Source organism: Struthio camelus, chromosome 1 (assembly GCF_040807025.1).
Source record: "Struthio camelus isolate bStrCam1 chromosome 1, bStrCam1.hap1, whole genome shotgun sequence".
NCBI classification, from domain to species: Eukaryota; Metazoa; Chordata; class Aves; order Struthioniformes; family Struthionidae; genus Struthio; species Struthio camelus.
In genome coordinates, this window is record NC_090942.1 from 10,867,486 (window position 1) to 10,889,483 (window position 21,998).

A 21,998-nucleotide genomic window follows, 5' to 3' on the forward strand; every position below is an offset into this window, starting at 1 on the left:
TAATTTTAAGTGGCCTGCTTAGGGTGATCTTCAACAGACCTACCATCAATCAAAGTGATTCTTTAACTAATGGTTCAGATGAGTTTTGTGGGAAATATAATTTTAAGATGCCTGCCATTATTTATTGACATTCTTTCCAAGTGCAATTACTGATGTACATTGAAACAAGTCCATGGGTTTTGAGCGTAGCTACAGTCACCACTGTGTTTCTCTCTTACATGTGTATTACGTAAGTCAATAAATGCACTTACCATATCAAGATTTAATGCTGTTTTGCATCTAGAGCTTTGTGGGGTGTGTGTGTTTGTGTGTCTGTGTGCACGCGCGCGTGTGTGTGTTTGTGTGTATGTGTAAGTAATGTAAGCGTGAGTAATCATTATATTGCAATATTTTTCCAAAACCAACCGGAGTTTGTGCGAACTCTGTCTTTAACCCTGTTATTCAGAATCTCCACACTTTCCCTATACAGCATTAAAAAAGAGATAAGTAAAAATTGTATTCCTAGGTGACAAATGATCTCTATATTCCTATATGACACTTTCAGGAATACCATAGAAAACAGGAGTTCATAGAATTTACTGAATTATTGGCACGTTTCATTTTCCTTTTTGTTTTCCTTTTCTACTAAAAGATAAAATTGATTTCCTTAATATTATTGTGAGTACTGAGGAAGAGGAAATACAGATGCTGAGCTAGTGGCCAGTTATGGGTTTGTCTCTCTCTTCGCTAGTTAGTCAAAAATAATCATAGTCTCTCAAATTATTTTGATTATTCCCCAGAAAGCTATACTAATACTTAGCTTTTTCATATGAGGATTATGAATTAAAGTCTGGACACGACTTTGACATCCTGAAGTGAGCAAACTGCCTTAATGTAACACATCATCAGCCACGTAGGACAGCAGAAAAAGTGATCTGGAGTCTGGAGTGCAAGGGATCCTTCAGAAAAGATGAATTAGGTCTGCGGAAACCGAGCAGAATTCATAATAAATGGTCTAGATCAGATGAAAAGAGTAAAGAGGAGGGAGAGAAATATTATTTACTCCCACTTCATCTGTTGCTGCCCCAGATTCTCTGTTTTATTTTGTACCTGAACTCCATAGATTAGCCTCGTGTTTACTTATATCTAACATTATATTTATATAAATTCACAAAGGGCTTATTTTTACTGATGACACTCTTGAACCTCACCGGTAAATGGGAGATTAAAGTCAGATACTGTTTATCTATCTGTCTGGTTCGTCTGTGCACAGAGTGATATTCTGTCAGCCATAAATGCTGAAACAATTTATTCTTATGACAATGATTGTGAAAGGGATGGAAAATGGCAAACATAATGCATTCTTGTCACATAGATTGTAATGAGAATAGAAAATATCACAAACTTAATTTGTTCTGGGGACAATTGTCAGACTGTAATGAGAACAGAGGATAGTATAAAATATATCAGAACTCTGAGCTTCCTAAAATGCCATCTCACTGTTGTCCTCAAATGCCATTTTCCAGGTTCCCAAGGTCTGCTTCATTGTACAGTGAATTTTCTGCATGGTCACTTAGCCGTCTCTTAGTGTTTGATTACAGATGTGCACGCTTTATAACAGTGTGCTGTGATCGTGCACTGCTTTTCACAAGAAATCATTTCAAAAATATTTCAAGCCGTTCATTGTTCGAAGGGTGTGTGTACGAAGATGACACTCCTCCCCAGCTAATCACAGAGAACTTAAACCAAGTAGCACCATCCTGCACCAGCTTGAGAGAAGGGTGGTGGGTGGTTTTGGGCAGCAAATATAAACTGCCTTCACATTGATGAGTGACATTTAAGAAAAGTAGCCTGAGTTGGAAGTACTGCGTGATATTCAGTATTTTCCAAACCTTTCATGAAGTCCTTCATTTACTTATAGTCTTTCTTCCTTAGCCAAGGTAGGACATAGAGTATTGTCGTATCTCCAAGAATTCTGAAAATGCCATGAGTTTGTGACTGGTGGCATGAGAAGCTGTCCAACATAGACCCTTTGGACAGTCCTTTTCATGAAATGGATTTACCTTTCTAACACACTGATTAATACTGATTCATATTAAGATGAAGGGCCTAAAAATTATTTTTGCACATGCTTTCAACCCCATGGTTTGGCAGGCAGTAAGCTTTTACAGCAGGTTCACAATGGCATGCTTTTAAAATCTGACGAGTAAACATGCAACTTCCTACAGGGCTCATCAGGTTTTAGAGAGGGAGCTCTAAAAGCAGATGAGCCAGTCCTACAGATGTCGGGGTTTTTTTTTTTTTTTTCTCCTTAAAGTGTGTTGTTACCATAGTTACTGCTGACATGTTGTATTAAACAAATTACTTACCGGAGCATGAAGGCTTAGCAAACAGAGCAGCACTCTCTTCCTCAGTCCCCCCTTTTCTAAATCAGCGTTTTTCTGAGTAGGATCTTTAGTGATGGAATGAGAGTAAAAGGTGGTGGTTTTTTTAACTTGGAGCTGTCCAAGGGCTTTGGGTTTTTGCTGTACTTCCTTCTCCAGCAGTTCAGTTCCCGATTTATTCCAACTGATGTCTGTTTCTGAGCCTCCATCCTGTCAGATCGTGCCTCGTGGTACAGTGTGATTTCCCTTACTTTTGTAATTGTTGAGTTTTACTGTTTTATTCAGATTTTTGTTCACTTCTTAGAACAGTTCATACTTTTGTTTGCGCTTGTTAAACCAGTTGATTGAGTGCATGAATCCATTTACGTAAAACCAGAAAAAATCATTCAATTGTCTTCTGACTCCTTCATTTCAGAACAGTCTTTTCCTGAATTATCTAGCTCTGTATCCTAAAATACTCAGTTTTATTGCAGCTATGGCTTTTATTTCCTACTGCTGTGAGTTATCACTAATGACCTTTATCACTGATTATTCATAGCAATACTCTACTTGCAAAGCCACTCCTAAGCAACGTTTGGGTAACCTCTGTCCTGTATTCAGAGAGATTTAGGTAAGCCAGTGATAAAAACAACTGAAGTGAATCTTTCAGATTTGTTAAACAGGTGAACTAACTGAAATACAGTTTAAAGTGTAAGGTCATGTGATTTAAAGGTCAGGGTTTTTGCACTTAATGCAAAATATTGACTCCATAAACTGATTTTTTCTATTCTGTTATTTGCCTATAATGCGGTATTTATTTAACATGTTGCCTGGCAAGACTCAGAAGCAAAAAAAGACTTCTTAATTTTTTTTTGTTGTTTGTTTTCTATATTTCAGTTATTTGAATATCTAGGTTATGAGTTGCTATAATTTTTGAATATTTTGATTATTATTCTGCATGTTTTAAAATGAGTATTATAAGAGTATCGATTGAATTGAAGATAGTCAATAGCTACATAAACACTTTCTCAAACCTTTCTGTACTTAACTAAAATTCTGCCAGCTCATAAAGTTTTCGCTTTTTAAGCTCTGGCACTGACAACTGAAATTTGAGAAGATTCAATACAGGAGAGGAGTAGCAACATGCTTACATATATTCTTCAAATTTTAGTAATAGCTCATTCAACCAATAGTAATATCCCTTTTACAGGGTCATGAATGGTGATTTTCAAGACTCTGGCAAGGTTTTGGGGTTAGGATGTAACTTCCTATGCAAAACTATGGAATGAAAACTCTATTGAAATAATTATTTGCACAGAATTGTTTATTTGCCTACACCAATGTAAATGGAACACTTTGGTATTGGAATTATTGCTCTGTACTGTATTTTAACTGTATTTTAACAAAGAAAATAAATTTATACTACAAAAGCTGAAAACACAGCAGTAAAAATTCAAGCTCTTTAAAAGAACCTGCTTAGCTGCCTTTGTAGAATAATTAGAATGATTGTATTAAAGTGTCATCAAGACATAAAAGGGAGTATTTCTGAAGTACTGCATCCAGTCGGGCTTTTAAATGCAGATTATTGGAGGACATCATTGTAACTCTTTGATGTATAAAAATTCACTTGTGTACTCTGGAAACGGCTTCCAGTTCTGCCCTTGAACACAGATGTGAACTTTCCACTTCATTGCCTAGAGATGTCTTTTCCAAGAGAGTCCCATAAATGGTTCTTTTTACCAGCACGTTGTATATCATGGTAGTGTTGACAGCTTGGGAATTGATTGTACAGACTATAATATGGATATTATGATTTCTGTTATGTTTTAGAATGAAATTTGAATTCCATGTGCATTACATCTGGAGTTATGATCTCCATAATACACTCTTCATCCATTTATGTCTGCCACTTTCCATAAGACATATTTACAAAGGCTCATATTGTCTGTGATTACTTATTTACCGTTTTTTAACAAGCACTGATCTGTGGAATAATAGAATTTTTATTCAGCAGATGTCTGCTTTACCAAAAAGTTTATTTTGATTTGAGTTGATTTTGATATTTTTTTTTAATTGTACATGATACATATGATTTTTTTAAATTTATTTTAGAACATAAATTAGAATCCTTAGCTTAAACTATATATGTGCATAAAAATAAGAGCAAATTTCTCTCTCAAAGATCTTTTGCTCTAAAAAAGCAGACCAAACCTATCAAAAATGTTCTATGCCTGTTTTTATAAATTGTGAATTGAGGTGTCAATAGATGAGCTACATTGCTTAAGCACTTTAAAGCTAAGAACCAGAGCATTTTCTTGAACATTTTTACCAAAGGCTGCCTCCTCTTATTTTTCTACTGGAAACTCTGTGCTAATTTTAGAAAAATTAACGATATTTAGAGATAACTAGCAAAGTCTGTTCCATTACTTTTTTTTTTAATATATTATATTATCATTTAATTATTTTCAAACCAATTCTTATATAAATATGCTGATGAGAGTGGAGGCGTACTAATTAACAGAAAATTATGGATCTATCTCTGAAGATCAATAAAATTACCATAAAAATGCCTGTAAAAATTATGCTTAGGATTTCTGTACGAAACAATGCAGGTAAGTTTCTGGATAGGAACCTTACTTCAGTTTAATCACCTGATTTCCATTACATGAATTTGGACTGTCCTAGCCAAAGAGCAGCGATGATCACAATTTTTTCATTAAACATATTTAAAAAATAATATTTTTTCCTGAAGTGATTATTTCTCAGGAAAATTACACGTGTCCTTTTCAAATCTAACCCAGATGTCTCTTCTCTTGTTCCACTTCTCCTCTGACTGCTCTTTTCCTTTCCTCCTTAGTCTTTTTTTTTTTTTTCTCACATGAGTAGAGAGAGGGGAAGAGAGAACGTGAGAAGAAAAAACCTAATAAAAAACCTGAGGGAGGAAGAAATATATTTTTTTTTTATTTTGATTTTGCATCAAAGCAACTGAAAGCTATTGACTTTATATCATTTTTATCCCCAGATGTTTGTTCTTGAGTTAATACAGAGCCTACAATTAAATTAATTAGAAGCTTGATAGTAGTAGCACTCATCCTAGAAGACTGCATCGTGTTATGTTAACTGTGATGTAAACAGGGTCTTTAAAAGGTTGTTTTCAGGGCTGAGCAAATACTTCAAGATTAATTGAAGACTTGAAATTTGACTTTCAATGAGAAAATAAAATGAACATATCCAGAATAACAGCCACACATTTGATAAATTCACAGTTTTAGTCCACACAGGGAATAATGTAGAAACAAATACTGGTAACATGGAAGAAGTTCCAATGAATGTTGTTCCTCTTTAATTATTTGTTATTTATATTAAGGTGATTGAGAGTTGAAAGTTTTGTAAGTTTCTATGACAGACATAAGACCTCACATTTACTAAAAGTAAAATAAGAAGAGAATGAGTCACTTCAATGTCAGAGAGGACAGAGAGCTGTTAATAAAGAGCAATTAACTTAGATCATAGTAACATTTTAGACCAAAAATGCTGTAAAATATTTGAAAAAGTTTTCTAGAAGTTGCAATATATCTAAAATTTGTAGAAAGGACTTTTGGAATCAAATGCCCTTTTAAAATAAGGTTGAAGACTGGCTATGCTTTCAAGACAGAAGTTAAGCTTCAGTGCAGTTTCTGCTGACTTTGTGGGCATGATACAAATCAAACGTTATCCACAAGAATAAGGTGTCTTACATCTGATATAAGGAACAAAACCAATGGGTATAATTTAATATATATATGGAAATTGTGTGATTTAGGGGTAAGTATAGATATATTTATCCTATTTCTTTAGAATCTTGTCTAGCTTAAAAGGGAAGCTATTTTCATGACAAACTAAGTCTAGATATTTGTTACTCATTTTTCTGAAAGAGACAGTGACTGTAACGTTGCATCATGTTTAGCAACAAAAGCATTGAACTTACGTCACATGCGTTTTGGTCTTGCCAGCATGCAAGGTTTCCTTTAAGGACTTCTTTTTTTTTAATTTTAATGTGATCCTTAGAAAGCCAAATATAATTAAAAACAGATATTTTCACTAGCTTTGCGTCTGCTTACTGTTGTCTAGGAGTCTACAAGTAAGAAGATTTTTACAGTTAGAGTAATTATTGGAACAAATCACTTTAGAGATGGAGGATATTCCTCCCCTGCAAATTTGATGGGTTTTTTTTAGAAGAAATGCTCTAAGATTGAAAATTGAATCCTTTTGGTGAAACTAGGCAGATTATGGCATTTAAAGGATAAAATGTGATGAGAATAATGGCCCCTTCTGGCCATAAGAATCTATGAATATATTGAGTGAGTTTGTTTAGCTCCCTGTGATGTTCTGCATATAAAGAACATGTATATGTTTGTGTGTATTTATGTGAGTGTCTGTGTGTCTGTATACATTTATACATGTATGAATGTAAGATCATCAATTATTTGACCTTTTCATGAAAAATGTAATGTAGTCGAGCAGTTGGTTGAAGATGTGGGGAGGGATCCTCTGACTGCTCATCAAGGAGAAATCCTGAATCATCCCTATGTTTCTAGGTATTGTGCAGTTAACATTGAAGCTGAGCAAGTATTACAGTTACTTAGAGAGGATCTTTTATTTTCTAGAGACGGTGAAGAACAATGAAAGAACAGCTACAGGAGCCACAGCTCCTGTGCCACAGCAAGGAGACTGAATATTTAAGGGACACTATACTTTTTGATAAATGTACTACTGGAGATACTTGTTTAACTTTGTAGTCACTACAGCAATGTTGAGTGTGTTTTCAGTCAGGTGAAAAATTGATTTATACAAGATGATAAGAAATAATCTTTCGTAATTAATGCAGCATTCCACGAGAGTGGAAGCACTTTGTCTGGGAGGAAATAATCAGAAATAGCTGAAGGCTTTTGATTAAAACTTAGGCAGTCTTACAGAAATAAGTATTTCAGCGTAAAATAAAAATAAAATTAGTATTTTAAAACATTCTGCTCTATGAACATGTTCTTGGACTCTGTGGGTTTGAGCTTTTACCCTGGCCGTGGAGCTTGGCATGAGCTAACAGCGTAATGCCTAGGTCTGTTGCCAGGCATTGCAAGTCCATCAGGAAAATGGACTCTTGCGTAGTTCAACTTAATACACTGCAGTCTTGTTACTCTTACTGACTTCCAGGATGCGACTCCTGGGTTATGACACTAAAGAGCGAGAAAAATTAATTCCTCACGTTTCACTGGCTTTGGTTTGTTCAACTGCTAGCAGTCAAAACCTGTCCTTTCCTCCTATGTTCACTACTCATGGGGAGAGTTAGCAGAACATCTGTTTTCAGACGACTCGCATGGATTTAGACAATTTTGTTACTTTCTTTGCATAATTGTACTCATGGTGTCTCTTGAAAGTAAGCTCAGCTTTATTATATATGATTGCTGGAGTATATAGGATTTATTTGCACATTAAAGGCCAGGAAAACATCTGTTTTCAGCCATGCTGTAGCATCACAGCATCTTTTGCTTTTAAACAGATTGCAAGCATATTTCTATATGAAATATTGAGAAGAAATTTTAATGAGTGTTGACTTGATGCTTTCCAAGAAAAATGTTTTATTTTAATCGCTCAAGTATGCATTTGGTAATATAAACTGCTAAATTATGGAAGCACACGATATGCTCCCATTTTTTGAGTTTCAGTTTTTGACAGGGTTACCTTGCTGACCAAATGGCATATTCCTTTTTAAGAGAATCTTTCCAGAATTTCATGTTGTATGGTAGTACAAGGCAAAAGATTTAGGCAGGAAAGTGCAAGCTAAAATCGGTGAGCAGGACATTCAGGAAAGATTAGCATGGTATTAGTAATATTTGTCTACCATATTCATCTTGGGACATAATCAGCATAAATCTCAAAGGATGCAGAAGCCAACCTGCTAAAAAAAGCTTGGGTTTCCTCTTTTCCACCTGTGCCTCATCTCTCCTTTCGCCTTTCCCTGAACTTTAGACAGCAGTTGTCTAGGAGCAACCTGGGTGATTTGCCTCGTGTAAGTGGAAATGGCCACATGTAATGCATAAGTGGTTTTCTGGCCCCATTTGTCACAAAACCAGCAGTGCTGTGGGGCTAGTGGCAAATGGAGAAAGCAGGTGGCAGCTGTGACTCTGTTACTGTGGTCTCCCATCTCTTCCTACCACCCTTTGTCCTGATCTGCCGGTAGGGGTGTCAGTGAACATTTCACTGTCTCGGTTCAGTTGTTTAGGGAGAAATCATCCATTGGGAAGAGCTCATGAAGTGTCCAGAAAGTGTACTCACTTCTCGGCATATATTCTACCACACAAAGTCACCATCATTTTGTGCAGAGGTAATAGTGCAATATCTGTTTCCTTTGGTTGCTTTATTACCTCTTTATTGCCATGGCAGCAGCAAGCATATCAGCAAATGCTTATATGTAGCCTCCTTACTGTACATGTTGTTAATAATTAATATCATTTTCCAAAGCCAGATAAGTGATTTTCCTTCATTTTCTGCTGGACCTGTGCTGTCTTACTTGAGAATATACTCTTTCCTTGACTAAAAATTACTCACCTATCTTTTTGTTGGCCTATTTGTTTGCCTTTCCCCTTCATTTTCAAAACCTTTGGGCACCTAAAGGATTCATATTTTCGTTACATGGAGAGCAAACACTAGACACAACATGATAATAAATGGTAATAATCTCAAACAATTAAGCTAAGCTACAATAAACTCAACGCAAGTGATGATATGTATTATGCACACTGTGGCTATGAAAGTAAGATTCAAACAAAAGACATGTTGGAAAATGGAAGTCAATGGATGTGATTCTAGATATTTAGAGCTTTTGAAAATTAGACTATTTATTTAAGTGTCAGATTATGGGTTTAGTACTTGACTTCAGGTTTCATTTCAAGAAAGCTTTGTCTTTGAATGTTAGTGTAGGTTACCAGCAAGACTAGAAAATAACATGCATCATCCTTGAAGTGGGGTTCATCTGCAGCATAGTTTACTCCAGGCTGTCTCCGTAATCAGGAGAGAGAAATAGGTTCAATGGTCAGCCCAGCAATGATGTTAATATCTAGGGATAATGTCCCATTGCCTAGAGAGTGAATTTGTGTAGGCAATCTCAAAGCTTTAACTTCTCAGTTAAATGTTAAAATTTGAATGAAATGAGTCTGGATAGGCCTGGGAGTCCATGCTAATTTCTGTTCTTTAAATAACTGTTTCTGTCCTGCTCCCTAACATTTCACTTTGTCATTCTGCCCCCTGCAGTCACATGAAATAACATGCAGATCTTTCTTCGTTCAAAAGACCTACAGTAACAGACTAAGCATGAGCAGAAGACAGCTATGTCTATATCTTCAAGCTGTCTTAGCAGTGATTATTGTTTATGCAAAGCGAATTATTGAAGTTAACTACATATGTGAGTTTGAGGATTATCCAGTTTGGAAGAGCAAGCAAAATGCAAAACAAGGACTTTTCAGAATAATGATATATACCGATTGTCTCTGTATTTTGACCAGGGATGACCAGGATAGGCAAGGTTTCACAGAGGGTGATTGAAGTTTTTGCTAATAGCGTCTATTAAGGTTCAGATAAAAAGGCGCTATACTTGTAGCTTTTCATTAAATATAGATTCTGAAATGTGCTAAAAGATCCCTAAGCACTAGGGACCCTGAGGCATTACAAATAGTTCGCTTTTTTACTACAGAATTCAACTAACCTTGTACCATAGTTAAGCAGCAATTTAACAGCAACTGTTTTCGTCTAGACTCTCTATAAGAGGTCAACATTGAACAAAAGGTTGAACAGACCACGAATTCTTCAGGGGATGGAAGTGTTTGTCGTTTTAGTGTCATGACACTAAGCATTTTGTCAGTTCAGAACAAATAATAGCAATGATGCTTTAGGGATATTCACACTCTCTGCTGAGCCATTGTGGGGGGTAATAGTGATTCAGCTGCTAGAAGGTTCAGAAAACAATTATTCTTCGAGTCTGTAATAATAAAGAAAAAGAGTACAAAGGGTATACTAGGGCTATTAAACATCTACAAACAGCTGAAAAGGATAACAGTAACCTAACATTTTTAAAGCTCAGAGTAAATTAGTTTGTAAACAACCAGTTGCTAAAAACTGTATTTACTATAAAATTATTACTTCAAACACTAACCTAGCCTGGGATTTTGTTGGCTTTTATGATCTAAATGGAACAATTTACAATCACACTGCTAAAGCAAATTAATAATAATGGAAATGGAGGTCATATACTGTTTAATTAACCCACAATGGCATGTTCATTTGTCATGGATGCAAGTAAATGCAAATTGTTTTAGTCAGCTAATTGGAAATCTGCTTAAAAGAACCTGAGAATGTCATCGCAACAACTGGACATCTGACAGTGGTTATCGGATATGTGCTGAAATATAATTACTAAGGAATTTATTATCTTCTTATTGTTGAAGTAAATATTGAATCACTAGGGTTTTTACTGAGTGGAAAATGAGTTATCATAATAATGTTGAAAACATACTGAGATGACTTTATGGATTGGAGTATAATATATAATAAATATTAATATATAATTAAAAATATATCCTATAATGTGTATATTTTAATATACACTATAATATGGCTTAATATAAAGGTGGTATTTCCATTAAGGTGCAAGGGCAGAAGGATCTGCATATCTGATTTTCATGCATATTCAGCTGTAAAATGCAATGTTCAAAAGTATCTTAAAGGCTCAACAACTACAAAGGAAATAGAAAGAAACTTAGTTTGTGTTTGTTCGATTGGCTGCTCGGTTTCTAAAAATGGTGTTATTTTTAAGCCAATATCATGAGTGCCTCTGAATTAGTAATACAGCTTGCACTGTAAAGCATGTAGGCCACAGCATGAAACTGTGGTGTAAGGATGGATCTGTGGATCCACTTGCCTTTTATGGAGTTCATCACAGGAAAAACAGGGTATGTTGTAGTTGCAGAACCATTTACAGAGCAGCCTTGGGTGATAGGGGTGGGTTGCTTGTATAAGTTTTACTGGAGGACAGGAGTTAGCTGTGGAAGCATTCTGATAAAAACTTAAGAATACTACACTTTGTCAGGAAACGCAAATACCATTCCAGGTACCTAACTCTTCAGATGTTCAAACTGAAAATATGAAAATAAGTAATGGTAGTACGAATATGAAAATTAATGCAGTACAGAATCTGTAACATTTCTTGTAAAGATAAAACCATAAAATACTATGTATATAAGGTAGATGTTCTCATTTTGAACCAAAGAAATCAACAGTAGGATACATATTTTCTTGAATTTTTGGAAGAGATGAAAAATCAAGGAGATTTTCATAATAAGTTCCACTTTAATGGAGGAGACATTTTTAACTCTCCCATGATAAAACATCGATCACAAACAAGCTTTCTTCAATTCAGTTTTGTAGATTGATTAATTAAAACATGCACCCAGTAAGCTTACAGGGTATCATTCCACCTCAGTTAAAGGTTAATGTTATTACGATTTTGTATTGTGGGAGTAACTGGAGATTCTTAGATATTCATATTCATCTTCACTATGACACCGCAAGAACGATACCCCAAAACGTGCTTGCCTGAAGGAGTTACAATCTCAGAATCTGTTCCTTTTGCAGATATATATTAAAAAAAAAAAAGTTTATATTCCTTTTCAGAGAACTGAAGGTACTGGGATGTATTTTGAAATCATATAAGGACATGAAAATTTCAGAGTTGTCATCACTTGGGAAAGTAGGTCGTCCTCATGTTGTCATATTCTGTATCATCTCATCTGTTCATAATAAAGTGGAGTATTAAATAGTCCCAAACCTTTTAAACTCAAAAATGGTGTGACAGGCATTAAAAAGCAGATAATTCTTCATGTATGGGAAAAATCACTCCTTCCTCTGAACTTTTCTGATAAATCTACTACAGAGATCTCCTGCAGTATTTACACCTTACTTCTGTTAACAGTTGATTTGTGAGAAAAAGAAGGAACAAAACAGTTGACAAGGTTCCAGGAGTGCTTTAGGGTTTTTGGAGCCAAAGCCTCAGGGCATTAGAAATGACTTCCTGCTTGCTTTACCCCTCTATAAAATAGACCTTTAAGGTTTTAAATTTTAGAGGATATTCTTTGAAACCTTCTCATTGAATAACATAGTACAATTTGTGGTGCCAGGGTATTAATTTTTAGCAGGTTCTAGTTGAGAGGATAATAAGAAGTCCGAAGAGAATTTCTTAGGATGTACCACAAACCTAAATGGATTGTTTGGCAGCTTTGTGAGTGTGTTATACTATCGTTATCAGTTAAGTATCCAAGATGTGCCTATTCAGAAAGTCACAATCCTTGAAATCTTCTGTTAGTGAGCATACACAAATGTGAATGGAAGACATTGAAGATAGAGGAAAAAGTAAAAAAGAGAGGAAAGTCCAAGTGGTGGTTGCATGTAGTTACTGCAATCAAGAATAAATCTCCAGAGCAGATTATGGGGTAGTTATGCACCCAGTTTATTCCTCAACTTTATTTCATTGCCATTTTTATTTTTCCCTTATCTGTTTGTTGCAGTTGCTTCCAGGTCAAGCAGAAGGAGATTTACTCGGTCAAATGCAGACATCAGTAACTGATCTGGTCAGCTAGACTCTTGCTCTATAGTCAGGTAGACAGGAACAGGCACTTCTACAATGTCATTCATCCTATCCTAGTGTCCTAAAATAGGTGCGATTACCCTCTAAATGTACCTTTTTTTCTCCACTGAAAGTAAAAGTCGCCAACATCAGGTTTAAATGTCTGCACAATATATATCTAGAGTTTAGTGGAGAAAAATCTTAAATCCTGTTTTCTTATGTGCTTAGGTAGTGCCTGGGCCAGCAGATTCTTGGGTGCTTTGAACAATGCTAGGTTGCAATTAGGAATTAACAACATAAAGAAAGTGTTCAGTTGGATCATACTGAATAGCAATTCCAATAAGCCTGAATTTAAGTGAATTGAGTATATGCCCTCTAATATTCTGGAATATTTATTTCTCCCTGTAAAAGCATAAAATATATTTTTCTTTAAGAGATGTTGGAAGATACTTAAAGCAACAGAAGGCAAAAAAATCAAGAGGTAATTTTTATGGAGTTTAATGAGAGTTTTACTCCCAAAAGTTTTATTCTAAAGATGGAAAGCTAAAACAGTCTTCATAAATTTAGATTTTCTTTTATTAGAAGTGCTTTCTTTCCTTCAGTAATGATAAGAATTCCCATAATCCAGGACAGAAGATTATGAACCGCAGCCATAAACTAAAATAGATTTTATTTTTATTGCTGCTCATCAGATAGCAAGAAGTAAAAAAGGTCAAGTACTTTACCGCAGTACTTTTCAGCATGCAGAATAACATCTGATCAACAAGACTATGCCGAGGTATCACAGTTTGGAACAAATACCGTCACTGTCACTGACAATGCTTTTTAAATAGGCAAAGGTTAAATAAATATCAGTTGGGATTTTTTTGTTCTATGTTTCTATTGCACTTCAGAGTTGACATAACTGAAGAGAAGGAAACTTGATTTTATTCTTATTTTGATATTAGTTGTATCCTTTGACAAACCAACTGAAATCTCTTGAGAGCTTGGTGCATATACCTGCACAACAATAATTGCCTTCAGTAGCTGTGCACGGCAGTATGCAGCTAGGATGTTGCTAAACCTTCTACTCATGCATACAGCAGAAATAGATGAGTGTTTCTCACTCCTTTCTACTATATTGGTTTTCTCAATGAAAACAGAAATAAAAGTATAAAATCCATATTTTTATCATTAACTAATTTTTGTGACTTGTAATGGATGTGCCCACAATCAGAGGTCTTTCATCACCATTGCCTGTCATCTGAGAAGTGGTAACTAGGTATACACACAACTCTGCAAAGAAAACAATTTAAAATAACATAATTTATTTCATAGTTTTGATGGTTTAAAAGTAAGCTTGATCAATTAATGCCAGTGATATGAGAAGCTGAGATAACTGGGCCTTTCTCAAAAGCGTGCTGAAAGCCTTCATGTCAGACAGAGAGAAAATTGTTCATATTACAGTCTCTGACTGTAATCTCAAACAGAAATAAAAAGTCATTTTAAAACTAGAACGGTAATCCCTTTCTCTTCTATTAACAAACTTTTTTTCTCCTTGAATACCTGCTTTTTTTGATTTTACATCCTTCTTTTATCTGAAAGAACTTTTATGGCTTTTTATGACCTCTCTTTGGAGGCTATGCTAAAAGCTATGAATCTCTTCAGTGTTATTAATATAAGACCTTCTACTCGCGAATAACATTTGTTACAGGAACATAGTTTGTAAAACTGGTAGGATTTCAAGGATCATTTTATTGGCATTCACATCATATTTTGAAATCAGCTAAGTTTCTCATTGCCACCATTCTTATTCTGTGATACTCTGTACTTCAAATCGCTACTAGTTAGAAAGCATCTTCTAGTTTCCAACCTAAATTTACCCATGACCAAATTACATCCATTTGGTTTTGGGCTAAAATGCCTCTCCTTATCTTTAAGTCTTATTTGCAGGCTTCATTTTGTTGGGCTGAATTAGCCATATTCTTTTAATCTCTTCTCCAAAGATCAGCCATCTCACTAAGCATTTGTTTAGGTGCTTGGGGCCAAATCCAAAAATACATTTAAGAGCCTAAGTAACATTTAAACAAAATTTACATACATAAATCCTGGAAAAGTGCCTGTGACCTCCACAGGACAGTACATCTGTGAAAACTTTTCTGTATTTTCATAATTCTGGCTGCCATATAGGCTCACTATGGCCCCTGTCTCTGCCAAGCTGGCTGCTTAGCCAGTTACCTCCTGGGCCTGACACTCTCTGGAAACAAAAACGGTGTATTTTTTTTATATTTTAGTTTTATATTTTCTCTCATGGAAGATGTGCAGCCTAATTTGGTAGTCATGCTCGGAATACACGTGACTCCCTCCATCAGTCTGTACGATATGGTGAGAACTTTTTTGCACGTTTTTCTAGCAATCTGATTATGTCCCCAGGAGGCAGGAGATCTCACGATATGAATTTACGGTTCGGCCATCCCAACGAAGTGCTCTGACCACGAGATATATTCTAGCTGAGAGTGTAACCTTTCCTCTCTGAGTCCCTCTGTTCTGGCAACTTCTACCATATACAAAGAGACTCAGGAAGAAAAATATAAGGAGTTTTAAGATGGCAGAGTGATTGTTTATTGATGAATACACACAGCAAACCATTAGGATTGAAGAAGTAGTATTAATATACTCGCTACCCCTGATGAGGCCCTTGAGTATTTTGTTGGCCAGACAGTCATCTACCAGATGAGAAAGAGTCAGCTTCTCATGATCCTTGGGACAGGCTCCATTGTCACTGTTGCAGAGTTGCTGCCATCCATTTCAGTGCATTTTTCTTTTGTTTTTGTATCTTTTCATGTTGGTGTTTCTCCTCTGGAATTCTTGAGCTAGTGTCTCAGCAGTTACACTGTAGGTTTATTTTCTTACATTCCACTGCTGAACCTCTGGGCTGATTTCAAGATGCCCTTCCATCCTCCTCTTTGAAAAAGGGCCACTCTGTAGCAAGCAAAACAGGGGTCTCACAAGAGGCGGATTGTCTCCAACCTGATGTTATGATATATTTCTCCAGGGCGAGAGGATGTGAAGGCTTCCAAAGCTTGAATACGTATCTATCTACTTTAAAACAAACAATAAAATCCCGTAATCTAGGATGATCTTCCATATAGGGACTCCTTTTTGCACCTGACAATTCTTGTATTTATCTGTATTACCCCAGTTTGACTAACAGTTTCTTGGTGGCACAGGGTCAGTTGTTTTCTTGGTATCCTGATATACTTAGTCTGTAAAACAGCTGCATTCTTACCTGGAAAATAAATTATATTATCCAAGAAAAATATAAGGTTAATCTGATGTAATCTTCCTCCAGTAAACCCATCTTACCTTTTAGTAAATGACTTTTCTTTTAGCACAGCATTCAATTTACCTTTCTTTCAAATTATATTGGAGTATCAGACCTCTAGTTATCAGGAACACTTTTTTACTCATTTTAAATAACAGAAAATATGAGTTGAACATGGGTAATCTGTGTATTGCTCAGTTTGGATGGATTATGTTTATCTCATAACTTCTTGGTGTTTGATTTCCTATGCAGGTATCTCCTAATGAAAGGTAGTAGCTCGTGATTATATATTTCTGCCTCCAGTAGGATAATTTCCATTCAGTATGCACACTTCCCATTGACATGTACTTGTGTCTAATCTCACTGTCATACAAAGGGAGGTTAAAGCATGTATTATTTGGATCATACCTTTAATTCTGAACTCGTCCTAACCGCCTTGTGACCTTTATCCTTTTTCCTCCAAGGCTACATTTTTTCATTTGTTTAAACTTCCTTTGCAGTATCTGACTCAACTGAATTTTTGGAAAATCTTTCCATATCCCTGCTTTTTCTGGTCATCAACGTGAAGCTTTTTATGCTCATCAGATTGTTTTCCATTTCTTCATAGCTCTTTATTTTTTCTTTACATTCTTTCATGGGTGGTTTATTCATATAAGACCTGAGAAACCTGCTGCATCTGTTTGTGAAAATAAAAACAAAAGCAATTAAAAATAAATGTCCAGAGTAAAGTGGTCTTTGAGTCTTAGAACAACTAGGTTATACTAATATTTATTCAGAAATGTATTACTTTTCAATGTCTATTTCTTTTGCTTTTAAGAAACACATCTTCAAACCCATGCATAATAAAACAGAAGAAAAAAGATGACCAATCTGAGTAACAAGAAAAATATTTTAGTTACTGTATATCCTCCTAATAATTTTTTGTAAGGGAATTAATAGGAAAAAGAATGTTTTCTTTTCATAGTTATATTTATTTCCTTATAATTACTGTATACATTTTGATAAAAAACATTTGTTTTTGTAATGCCTTTATTGTATACAGTCAAATGAGAAGGGAAATGGTTTTTCAGAGATTTATTTTTTTCTTTTCTATACGAGTTACATGTTATTGTTTCTTTAATGGGAGTGGGAGCAGTGGAGAGGAATAATTAGGAAGGGATAAAGATATGATACAGCCATACCAAAGAAAGTAGTTGATAGATCCCTGAATTAAACTACAAGCATTTGCATTCCGATTCAAATTTAGAGATGGTTTGTGCAGAGAAGTGTTTAGTTTCACCTTCAGATATAGGTCAACTTCTCTGAGTTACTTTCAGGTAGAGAAAAATTATAGTTTACCAATGAGTGTTTACCAGGAGTGAATAATGAATCAATCAACATACTGCAATGAAAAATCCTTAATCGGCAGGGAGATGGAATAGTTGGCCTATTGTTTTTAAATTGAACTTCTCTGACATTGGGTTATAAGAGTACAAAAGCACAGGAACTCAAATGCTTAAGCTCTTATATGACACTTGAAAAACAAACAGTAACAATGAGTGTTGGATGTATGCGCTTTTCATGATGGCGTTCATTTCCTATAAAACTGAATGAGGAGAACATTGTGACATGGCTACTGTCCAGCAGTATGTCCAGTCAGTATTGCTAAAAGCATAGAGATAGAGCTATGGATTCAGTGTTAAAGCCCGCTAGTATCACTTATGATACCAATCTCTTCTGCAAATTTAGGAACTAAAGGGTGTGAGGATTTCCTCTAAAGGACTAAGAAGATTTGTCTAGCAAAGACTGCTGAAGGAAGATGATGCCCATTTCCCAAGTCCTAATAAATTTGGGTTGACAGGCTAACTGAAAAGGTAGCCCGAGGGAAAAGCTAGTATTCAGGGCATGAGGTTAACTGAGGAAAAGACAAGACTAAAACTGAGACATATGACTTCATGCTACAAAATTTGATTTTACAGAGAACTATTCTGGCAGAGAATTAGGAGCTAAGGCCTGGTGATATATGAAAATGTTTATAGACTCTTTTGTGATCAAATACCCACATGATTATAAACACTTACATTGTATTTTTAAATGCACAGCTTGGGAGAAATATTTGCCGTGCTTATACAGCAATGCTAAAATGTTCAGTGGTAAATAGATGCAAATATAACCAAAGTCCAAGAAGACAATAGCAAGGCTCATCAAACTACTGCATAGCTGGGGACAATTCCAGGTCATTTCAGTAGAATCAGTGCATCAGTATGGCAGGCAGGACCAGGACCCATCTCCTGAAAAGATTTAGCTCAGTTTTCCAATTAGCTCGTCATCATTTGCCTTTGCTCATTTTAATTGTCATTATTTTCCTTTTTAAGAGACAGGTTCTACTAAGTGCTCAGCACAAACCACAGTCCTTGAGTTGGAGAGCTTTACTCTAAGGAAAGAGACTGAGCAGGGATACGTAATGAAGCTGAAAGGAAGCAGAGGCTAGGTCACTGTCTGTTTTGGTTTTTAAATACTTCCTTACTATTACTAAAGTTACTAAAGGTGTTATAGGCAATGCAGAAAATTCAGTCCTTGTGAAGGATCTAAACGTAGGGAGGAAAGTGACTTGATGAATCTGAGAAGGGGCAAGTGTATGAGCAATGAGGAGGCTGTGGTTGAAGAGGTGTTAAATGTGATCTTCATAACCGGCAAAGCTAGGAGGAGAAGTGGTACGAGCTAAATGGGGATATATAGAAAAGATACAATCCTATAGACCCTAGAACTGGGAATATTACAAGGAAATAAATGGAAATTATGTCATGCACAAACATTACTATGAAAAGAATATGTGCGTTTAATATATTAACATGCTTATTAAGGACAGCTCTGTAGCATGTTAAGGACAGCTCTGTAGCATGTATGTGAAAATCAACAAATCTTAAACAATGTATCATGAAATATTTCATGGTAGAACCCACTTAGTTCTATTTTTATGAAACTGAAGATGGCTAAGGCTAGATTCTCATGCTTAATAACATGCCCAGGGCTGACTGATAGAAACTATATTAACGCAAACAGTAATGGTAATACTTTTCTACTCATATTCGTGAAACAAATTATTTGTCAGGCTGATTGAGTCTTCTAGTACCTTTAATATAACATTGATCTATTGTAATTATCTAGTAATCTTTATGTAGCAATTTTTTCAGTCTTACGAAAAAAAGAATTGGGGATACTGTAAAATCTGTGCTGCTTTCTCTAGCCTATTTTTACTAAACATTATCTGGTATACTTAGTCACCTTGAAACTCCTGATATTACTAACTTCATGATTTTCCATGGGTTTATGGCCAAATTTGTTTCCAGCTGCACTACTTCTATCTGATATTATAAAAGTCAATTCACAGCGTAATTATGTTTTCTGCTATTGCTTTCTAATTTGTAAACAGGAAAAAATTATGCTGCCCCAAAAGAAGGAAGAAACTATAGTAAAAATTCTAAAAAGAGCCATCTAGCAGAAATATTTTCAAGAAAACTAAGTTATATTTTACACAATATTCAAAAATGAAGTTACTTTCATTTGTTTTTCTTAATTAGTGCTTCCCAAACCCAGTGGCATGGGTGGTTGTAACATTTTAGATCCTATGGAGGAGGCTAATCTCCTTTTAAGGATTATATTTTCATACTTTTTTTCCACAATAAAACCAAAACTAAAAGCAGATCTGAAAGTCTGATATAGATCTCTTTTCAGTTTGGACTGGCACAGCGTAGATTATTAGGGGCTTAAATAGATAGAGCTTATTCAGTGTATAAATTCCATTTACTGGGAAAAATTATCCAATACTTTGCATATTTATTCTTGTCAATTACTAATACTCAGTAATTCAGTCCTTTTTTTTTAAAGTAGAATAGTAAATAGACAAGGCAACACTGTTAGATAAGCTGAGTGATAATGTGTGCATTCTTGCACACTTTGTATCTGAAGCAGAATTTTTCAGACAAAGCAGAATATTTTATACATTAAATAGTCTCTCCTTAGTTGCAGTTCAACAGAATTATCCTATTCAAGCATTTCCTGCTAGATTTTGTTTCCCAATCAGTTGTCATTTCATTTGCAATTCTTGTAATTTAGTGATCTTTGTATGTCACTTGTTAGCTTAATCAGCTGTTTTTGCAAATGGGCAGCGCAATAGTACTAATTATAGCTATAAATAAAATTAAAAAATAAATAGATACAATAAATTAAAAAATTAAAAACAGGAAAATTGTAAAGCTGTTTAACAAGGATTTTGGGTCTGAAATGTGTAGACAGACTTCACAAACTAGGATTTTGGTACATTTTAGATCTAATCTCAAAATGGCATAATTTCTGAAGATAACTAGAAGTCATGGTATCCTAGACATACCTTTCTGCACAAAAAGATTTTTAGGAACCAAAATATGATCAGACATATCCTGGTTGGGAGGAGAGAGCACATAAGCTCCGTTATTAGAGATGCACAGAATGATGCTTCACTTCTGCTTAACTATCTTGAAAAGCCAAATGTGGCCATATCATGACCAACTCTCTCACACTGTTGTGTTTGTTCAGAAGTGTCATATCAATGACATTGACACCAACTTTGTGAGTGATTTTTCAGTATACGAAGCTCATTCGAGGCCTTCTTAACCCAGAGAAGGCTTGAACTAGTAGGTCTTATATCCTGACATCACCAAGCATTAAGTACTCATGGTAGGAAAACCTGCCACTTCTTTTGTTGAAGTTGAGCCCCTCTTTATACAAAAAAGGCAGGATTCATGGAATGAGGAGGAGAGCAGGGAGTCTGATAGCTGCACCCCTGTCGTTAGAGCGTCCTTTGCTGCCGCAGGGCAGGCCTGGAGTTCCAGGCTCTGCTTTTGGTGTTACTCGTTTATTACTCAGTGACTCTTTCATATAAAATGCATGAACAGTTCTGCAGTTAGACCCTCCCCAGGTACACCTTCTTCCAACTCAATGCCATATCTTCTGGGCTACATTCTGATCTATCCAATAGTATAAAACTAAACAGTCATCTGTACTATCATAATATTATCAGCAATATGTAATTACTGCTAGAACAAATTTTGCTCTGTTTTTCATATAATTTGTTTTCATGAGGTCACTAAGTTCTCTAAAGCATAGAAATACAGTGAGTGAACTGATGAGACCTGTTTTTTTTTTTTTTTAATTTATTTTTAGTGTTTTTCTGTGTCTTAGGATTTCATTTTGCTAATCTACTGCAAACTATATCCAAAATCCCACTGGAAACAGCCTGATTTTCCTTCTCATGTAGTAGCCTGGCAATAACCAACAAGATCTTTTGCATAGATGTATGCAGTTGTCCTTTTTTCTCATTTTCAAGGAAGAACAGAAAAAGGAGCCAGTGCGCGTCAGGGATTAAGCAAGGGAAGAGGAAACAGATGTTCTTCCTTTTGGGTTACAGCCATATTAAATTTATACACTGATGCATAACACAGAAAACAAGAAAATCCTAGAGAGAAAGATAATTTCTGAAGAGAAACAGAATCCCAATCTGCCCCCTTTTCCTCAGATTTCCAAAATTAGAGGGAGCTATTGACAGATGATAGAGGCTTTAGAAAATGGTAGATGTTAGAAATATATAAGTAAACTTTGTACGTAAAAATCATCAATGCTTTGAATTGATGTTACTGTTATTGTTTTTCACAACATATTTTTGTACTTGTTCAGCTTGGCTTTC

At 35.3% G+C, this 21,998-nt stretch overlaps 1 protein-coding gene across 11 annotated transcripts in view; it reads left to right on the forward strand.

The window, feature by feature from the left end:
- The window catches only part of PCLO (piccolo presynaptic cytomatrix protein), a 378,473-nt gene that overhangs the window by 146,685 nt on the left and 209,790 nt on the right, over positions 1–21,998 (forward strand). The gene's annotated exons all lie outside the window — the stretch shown is intronic.